The sequence below is a fragment of the Adiantum capillus-veneris genome, chromosome 29, assembly GCF_014529385.1.
Source record: "Adiantum capillus-veneris isolate H3 chromosome 29, ASM1452938v2, whole genome shotgun sequence".
Lineage (NCBI taxonomy): Eukaryota > Viridiplantae > Streptophyta > Polypodiopsida > Polypodiales > Pteridaceae > Adiantum > Adiantum capillus-veneris.
In genome coordinates, this window is record NC_140959.1 from 37,617,393 (window position 1) to 37,626,029 (window position 8,637).

An 8,637-nucleotide genomic window follows, 5' to 3' on the forward strand; every position below is an offset into this window, starting at 1 on the left:
TGGAAACAAACCAATTTGAATGAGACCTCTACTCACAAGCTAATGTTCCACCTCAAAGGCTTCAAATTGATCAAGTCGCTACCCTATATTACTAGTGGATTTATTGTCTTGAAGAATGCCGATGCTACATTACTTTGACCATATATGCTACAACCTTGTAGGTAGATAAGTTGGAGATGGCGGCTAAATAATGTGAAGGTACATCCTGTCCCCAAAGAGTTGATCTAATGGTAAGGCTTTGGCCTCTCAGCCTTTGGGTTGTGAGTTCAAATCCCACGTTGGGTCGTACTCTAGAGGGACAACTTGTGCTCACTTAGTGTTCACGTTGCTAGGGCTCTTGCCCTTGGACAATTAAGTGCATCCTCCTCCTGGGATGGGTCACCTGAGAAGGAGGTTTATAGATGGTTTCTTCATCCTTTCCAACACATGGTGCATCAATTAGTTGGCCATGGTGATGCCTACGCATGGCTCTTGCTCGATGGTACGCGGCCCTTGCCGACCATGTAACGTGGCTAATATTTGGAAGGGATAAGCACCTCCCCACGTGAGCCCTCCGGTGTGTCGGAAAAAAATAATTGAAGATACATCCTAGGAATTGAAGATAATCCTAGGGTTAAGCACCTCCCCCCGTGGGTCCTGTGGTGTGTCAGGAAAAAATAATTGACGATACATCCTAGGAATTAGATAATATGTGATTAAATTCATCAACATGAGGATAAATGGACTAAGCGAGAGTAGCAATGACACAAATAAATCCCTTTTATTTCATTCATTCCTTGCAATTACTATTCAATTACTCGTTTAAACAAAAGGTATACCTAATGGCTTCAATGGCTTGTAAACGCTAGAAGAAAGAAAATTATGAAGAAAAACACAAACGTATAAGGTGTATTCTACCATCTCTATTTATATTCACACAAAAAGTCTTTTGACTTTCCACATCCATCGTCTTTTCGTTTATTAAGCTCACCCTTCACTTATGCACTCGAGATGTTTTGAAAGAATTTTTAATTTTCAGAGATTGGGAGACCTAATGCAGCTTGTATTTAAAAAAAGAATGAAGAAAAAAGCATATCCTTTTCTCAAAACATGAATGTCATCAACATCAAACTAGAGAGACGTATGCTATGAGACTATCCAAAAAGCAACGCATGTCCAAGAACTACATCAACATCGCATATATTTATTGATGAGTTGAAAGTCCAATTTCATCATTCTACCTTGATGAGAGGAATATTTTGAACCATCTTGTCGTGTCTCAACTATCGTTACTATCACCTTGCATAAGAGAGATTAATGAATCTCGCATTTTGACTAGATCATGTGGACGTTGGCCAACGTTAGTTGCTGCCACATTGAAGCACTCGCGAGTCTCCTTACACTGAAAGACGGTCCCTCGCGCACCATGATCCAAAATCCCCTTTTTAGGATTTTTTTGTCGATTTCTCCCTCTCCGGTGTCAGATTTTGGGAAACCACATGTCCTAGCAAATGGACTCTGGCATGAGCAAACTTACACTTCTTTGGGTTGAGTTGCTCACCCTCTTGTTGAAGCCTTTCAAAAATCTACCTCAGCTTCTCCAAATGTGTGACCCTTGAGCTATAACACCCAATGTCATCCATGAAAACACGAATAAACTTACCCAAGTAGGGACCAAACACTCTATTCATCCATCCTTGGAAGGTAGCATATGCATTAACCAGCCCAAAAGGCATTCTTTTGTAGGCAAAACAACCCCAAGGAGTAATGAAGGTCGTCTGCAATCGATCTTCGATCGCTATCAAGATCTGAAAGTAGCCAGAAAATCCATCTATGATTGAGTAATGTTCATGGCCTGCAACCTGATTGAGGATTTCATCTAGAAAGGGTAGTGGATAATGATTCCTTTTTGTGGCAGCATTCAAAGGTTTGAAATCAACACATATCCTAAATCTTCCGTTCTTCTTGGGCACAATAACAACTGGAGAGACCCATTCAGACTCCTCCACTCGAAAGATGAAATCTGCTTCCAAAAGCTTCGTCACCTCTTCATGAAGTGCCTTCTCATGAATGACCCCCAATCTCCTAAGCTTTTGAACGTTTGGCTTGGCACCTTCTTTTAGATTGATTCTATGCTCGACTCCTTTAGCTCCTTGCAACTCTATATATTCAGTGGAAAATAGCTTTGGAGACTCTGTAAACATGCCTTCATACTCCTTTTTTTCTTTTTCTATCAAGTCCTCTCCTAGCACGCTCCTTACATTCAGTTTGGTAGGCTCTACAATTGTTTTTGGACTATCCTTCTCCTCCTTGACCTTCACATCATGCATTGATGCTTCCTTTTCAACACTTATCCCAAAAAGATCAGGACATAATTGCATCAAGCCTTCCTCTACACTTTCTTCTGATGATGTAGACGAAGCATCACTATCGTATGATGTGGTTTCCGTCAAATCCGTATCTTGCATCTCCACTAGGGGATGTGTACGGCTCTTATGTGTCTTCATGTTGTAGACAATGGTCCTTCCTTTCTCTTTGTTGGGGATGGTGGTCAAGATCGTGCCCCAATCCTGCTTAGCACTAAGGGTTATAATCCATGGCCTCCCTAAAATGATTGGATACGCATTCTCACCCGCTTGCATCACGTAGCAATCACGTAGAAATCAACCAAGCACTCAATCCCCAAGACTTTTATCTTCACATCTTGAGCTATTCCAAGAAACCTTGCCTTTTAATTGTGTTTGGCCATTCTCATACGGATCGAAGCATTCACTGACATCTTGATACCTGCTTCTTTCATGATAGCCTCGGTCATGACACACACTTGGGCACCACCATCCATATATGCTTGCACTTCCGTCTTCTTTCTCAGCATGGCTTCAACTATTGGCACCATATCCACTGGGTGACCAACCCTTAAAGATGACACCATGCTTTGATGCTTCTCCTTCTTGGAAGGAAGCCGCGTACTCAGACACTTGGTCCATTGCCTCCTCAATTCATCATTCAAAGCCACCAATTGACCAAAAGATATATTTTCCTTTTGATTTCGTATGTCGTCGACAATATCATAGTCTTCAACACCTTGGCCAAGGAGGTAGTCTTTTGGACCAATTTTCCTCCTTCGCCGCCTCTTACTACTTTCTGGTTTGTCTTTTACCTTAGCCTTTCCTTTTCTTGCTCTTGTTTCCCTCTCTTCTTCTGTCTCTTTCTCCCTATCATGCCTAGCTCTCTTATTGGCCAAAACATCCACATCTTGATGCTCAAGGGTAATGATGTTGATAGCCCTACCTTCTCCATTTGCACGCAACGGTTGCGGTTGTTGTTGCGGCGGTGGTGCTTCTAGTGCCCATTCTTGATGATTCTCTTCTATTCTTCCTCAACCATGTCCATATAGGGGGTATATCCCTCCTCTCTCCCTTGGTGGTTTAGGAAAATCAGGGGTGTAATGACCCTCTTCAAAGTTAGCATGAACATCTTGCTGTAAACCTCTCAATTTTGTTGTCGCTTCTCTTGCGGTTAGTTTCTTTCCAAACCTGTCAAAAATGAAGTGCCTTCTCATGAATGACCCCCAACTTCCTAAGCTTTTGAACCTTTGGCTTGGCACCTTCTTTTAGATTGATTCTATGCTCGACTCCTTTAGCGCCTTGCAACTCTTTATATTCAGTGGCAAATAGCTTTGGAAACTCTGCAAACATGTCTTCATACTCCATTTTTTATTTTTCTATCAAGTCCTCTCCTAGCATGCTCCTTACATTTACTTTGGAAGGCTCTACAATTGCTTTTGGACTATCCTTCTCCTCCTTGACCTTCACATCATGCACTGATGCTTCCTTTTCAACACTTATCCCAAAAAGAGGAGGACATAATTGCATCAAGCCTTCCTCTACACTTTCTTCTGATGATGTAGACGAAGCATCACTATCGTATGATGTGGTTTCCGTCGAATACGTATCTTGCATCTCCACTAGGGGCTGTGTACGGCTCTAGTGTGTCTTCATGTTGTAGACAATGGTCCTTCCTTTCTCTTTGTCGGGGATGGTGATCAAGCCCGTGCCCCAATCCTGCTTAGCACTAAGGGTTATAAGCCATGGCCTCCCTAAAATGATTGGATACGCATTCTCACCCTCTTGCATCACATAGAAATCACGTAGAAATCAACCAAGCACTCAATCCCCAAGACTTTTATCTTCACATTTTCAGCTATTCCAAGACACCTTGCCTTTTTGTGGTTGGCCATTCTCATACGGATCGAAGCATTCACTGACATCTTGACACCTGCGTCTTTCATGATAGCCTTGGTCATGACACACATCTGGGAACCACCATCCATATATGCTTGCACTTTCGTCTTCTTTCCCAGCATAGCTTCAACTATTGGCACCATATCCACTGGGTGACCAACCCTCAAAGATGACACCATGCTTTGATGATTTTCCTTCTTGGAAGGAAACCGCGTACTCACACAATTGGTCCATTGCCTCCTCAATTCATCATTCAAAGCCACCAATTGACCAAAAGATATATTTGCCTTTTGATTTCGTATGTCGTCGACAATATCATAGTCTTCAACACCTTGGCCAAGGAGGTAGTCCTTTGGACCAGTTTTCCTTCTTCGCCGCCTCTTACTACTTTCTGGTTTGTCTTCTACCTTAGCCTTTCCTTTTCTTGCTCTTGTTTTCCTCTCTTCTTCTGTCTCTTTCTCCCTATCATGTCTAGCTCTCTTATTGGCCAAAACATCCACATCTTGATGCGCAAGGGTAATGATGTTGATAGCCCTACCTTCTCCATTTGCAGGCAATGGTTGCGGTTGTTGTTGAGGCGGCGGTGCTTCTAGTGCCGGTTCTTGATGATTCTCTTCTATTCTTCCTCGACCACGTCCATATAGGGGGTATAACCCTCCTCTCTCCCTTGGTGGTTCACGAGAATCAGGGGTGTAATGACCCTCTTCATCACAATTGTAGCATCTACCTTGTAGCATTCGTCCCCTGCCTCTCCCAGCTGGCCGCTCCTCTCTTTGGTTCCTATTCATTATGTTAATTCTTAATTCTTGCGACTGACGAGCAAGATCATGCAAAACCCGGGCCGTAACGGGATCTGGACCTTGAACCACTCGCTGCACTCTATCATCCGTTGTCACAGGGACCATTGGTTGCACCACAACTGGCTCAGTATGTGTCAGGCCTTGCTCCCACCTTCTCTTGATCTTCTTGCTCTTGGCCTCGGCAATTTCCACAGCTCTTTCAAATGTAGCAGGCTCATCTTGATCAACCTTCTCCCTTACACTTGGATGGAGACAATCCATAAACTGACGCACTTTAAAGAAATCCCCTGGAGGTACTTGGGATGCCGCCTCTAATTGAACCCAAAGCCCTTTGAAGTGTTTCAAAAACTCTTTAAAGTTAGCATGAACATCTTGCCGCAAACCTCTCAATTTTGTTAACGCTTCTCTTGCGGTTAGTTTCTTTCCAAACCTGTCAAAAATTGCCAGCTTCACCTGCTCCCATGTTTGATTTTTTTCTTCCTCTAAACCTTCAAACCACTCTCGAGCTTCTCCTTTGAGCGCAAGAGGAAATACATGAAGCTTGGCTTCATCATTCACAATATGCATACCTAGCGTATGCCACTCGAAGTCCGCAATCCAATCCTTCACATCCTCCTTCGCTCTAAACACTCGCCGACTATATGCCATCCCTTTGAAGTCGCTTCTCCCTTGCGTAAGTAATTCCACAAAAGTTGAATTCTTGCACCTCAACCACACCACCACTTTTCTTCAATGAAGCTCGAACTTCACAGCAAAACCGCTCCACCTGGGTGCACAACCGGCAAATTTCCGCTCCCCAGCAGGATCGCCAAAGGATGATGGAGCAAAAGATGTCGTGTGCACACTCACACACCCAGACAACTCCAAAAACCAAGGAATTTACTTGAATTCCTCACCTCACTCACTACCACTCAAAAGCTCCCTAAAAACTCTACCCACAAGCTCAATTCAAACTCCAAACGCCTCGACCTACAAGCCCTTGCCTGTCGCAGTCACTACAAGGTGAGTCGAGGTGATCAACACTTGAAATCACGCTTGATGGTGACCAAAATATACAAGAAAAACCATCAAAAACCAAAAACTCCAGCCACAAAAGTCCACTCTCAAACCATTGCAAAAGCTTCACCAAACTCCACTTTGTTGGACTCGTTGGACTAGCGCCAACCCTAATGGCACCGATACAGGGTCACATAGTCTTGCAGAAAGCCTCACCTTCTTCCCTCAATTTCTTGCACATGCACATCCTCGGAAACCTCAAAACTACCATATACTCTCCCAAGTGCAAAATTGAAGAGAGAAATATGTCATTCACTCCTCCACACACTCGAAAACAGGACGCGAACGCAACAGGACTACACTAGACCACCTGTAGGAACCCTGCTCCCTCCCACACACAGAGGGGTGAAAGTGTTAATATTGCTCTTCAAAAGTCCTCCCTCAGTGTGGACCATCACGGAACCATGAGAGATGTGGCAATTTGAAGCCATTTCACACCTTTTTTGACCTTTCTTGGCCAAGTTTTGGCCAGTTTTGTCCCTTGGCGGGCATTTTTCGCAGGAAAAACCCCAAACGGACTTCAAAATTCACTAAATTTCTCACTCTTGATCCTCGATACCCAAAGAACATTTTGAAATCCCCACATTCCATTTTTGACCACTTCTAGGGTGATGCACGTATCACCGCAGATCAAGCGCCGCAAATAGACAGTTACCGCATGTGCCAAACTTCTCGAGCGGGATGAGAGTACCTACACTTGTCACTTGCATTATTTACATTCTAGAAAGCTCAAACACCTTATCTAGAGCCAAAATAAGCCACCTAGAACCATTTCAAGGCCCCGATACCCTATCCAGGCATGTACGTATGCTCGATTGTCGACACGCAAGCACGCATATTTACAATGTGCACACGTTGCACCTTTTTTCGAACTTGAAACCACTTTGCAAAGCTCCCAAATGCATGCATTTACATCTTTTTGTACATATGACCATGCATATAAATGCTACTTTGTACACGCCAAAAGCGGTCTATCAACGTAAGTCTACATCTAACCTAATCTTTAACGTCTTTTGGGATAGTTTCCTACGACGTTAAAACTCTCTTCTTCTTGTGTGTGTGTGTGTGTGTGTGTGTGTGTGCCAATAAAAAGATAAAAATGGTATAACCTTTCTATCACCCAAGTGTGGTAGATTGGTTATGCCATTTTCCCTCTTCAATAACAGATAAATAGCCTAAATCTAATCTAATATAACATAAATAAACCTAAATCTAAATCTAACGTAAATAAACATGAATCTAATCAAACGTAAATCTAACTAGAAATAAACGTAAATCTAACTAGAAATAAACCTAAATCTAATCTAATTGAACTTAAATAAACCTAAATCTAATTTAACGTAAGTCTACATCTAACCTAATCTTTAACGTCTTTTGGGATAGTTTCCTACTACGTTAAAAATCTCTTCTTCTTGTGTGTGTGTGTGTGGGTGTGTGTGTGTGCCAATAAAAAGAGAAAGATGGTATAACCTTTCTATCACCCAAGTGTGGTAGATTGGTTATGCCATTTTCCTCTTGAATAACAGATCTTGAGTTCAACTCCTCGTCAGCTAGATTTTAGGTCTCTTTAATTAGTTTCCTACGACGTTAAATTAAACTCTCTTCTTCTCGGTTGTTTGTGTGGTTGCACACCAATAAAAAAAGGAGAAAAATGTTATAACTTTTCTATCACTGAAGTGTGATAGATTGGTTATGCCATTTCCCTTATGAATAACAGGTCTTGAGGTCAACTCCTGTCGACTAGATCTTTAAGGTCTCTTGGGATAGTCTCCTAGGATGTTAAGACTCTCTTCTTATTCTTCTTCTCTCTCTCTCTCTCTCTCTCTCTCTCTCTCTCTCTCTCTCTATCTATCTATCTCTTTTCCTCTCTCAATGTGTATGTGCATTCTTTGTTTATGCATGTGTGTGTGCGTTTTTTGTTTATGCATGCTCTCTCTCTCTTTTCCTATCTCAATGTGTGTGTGCTTTCTTTGTTTATGCTTGTGTGTGTGCGTTTTTTGTTTATTCTTGTGCTCTCTCTCTCTCTCTCTCTCCCTCTCTCTCTCTCTCTCTCTCTCTCTCTCTCAAAAACACAATGTGTGTGTGTGTGTGAGAGAAAGAGAGAGAGAGAGAGAGAGAGAGAGGGAGAGACAAAAAGGGGAAGGGACCATGAGAGTGAGGAGCATACCTGGCTCTCCTTCCTCTCCTCGTGTGTGTGTGTGTGTGTGTGTGTGTGTGTGTGTGTGTGTGTGTATGTGTGTGAGAAAGAGGGAGAGAGAAAGAGGGGAAGGGAACATGAGAGTGAGGAGAGGGAAGGAGCATCCTCGTGTGTGTGTGTGTGTGTGTGTGTGGAGAACAAAGAGAGAGAGAGAGGGAGAGCGTTACCTTGCTTGCTTGAGCACGCGCCGAAAACTCAGATCTGAGATCTGAGTTTTGGGACGCTCTCGGTTATTTTTTTTAGCCCTGGTGGCATCGCTCATAGCAACGCCTATAGCGACGTCGTGCTTTTTCATAGGGTCGCACTACGAGCGTCGCCACTATTTAGCACATCTTGTAGTGTTGAAAAAGAACAAAATATA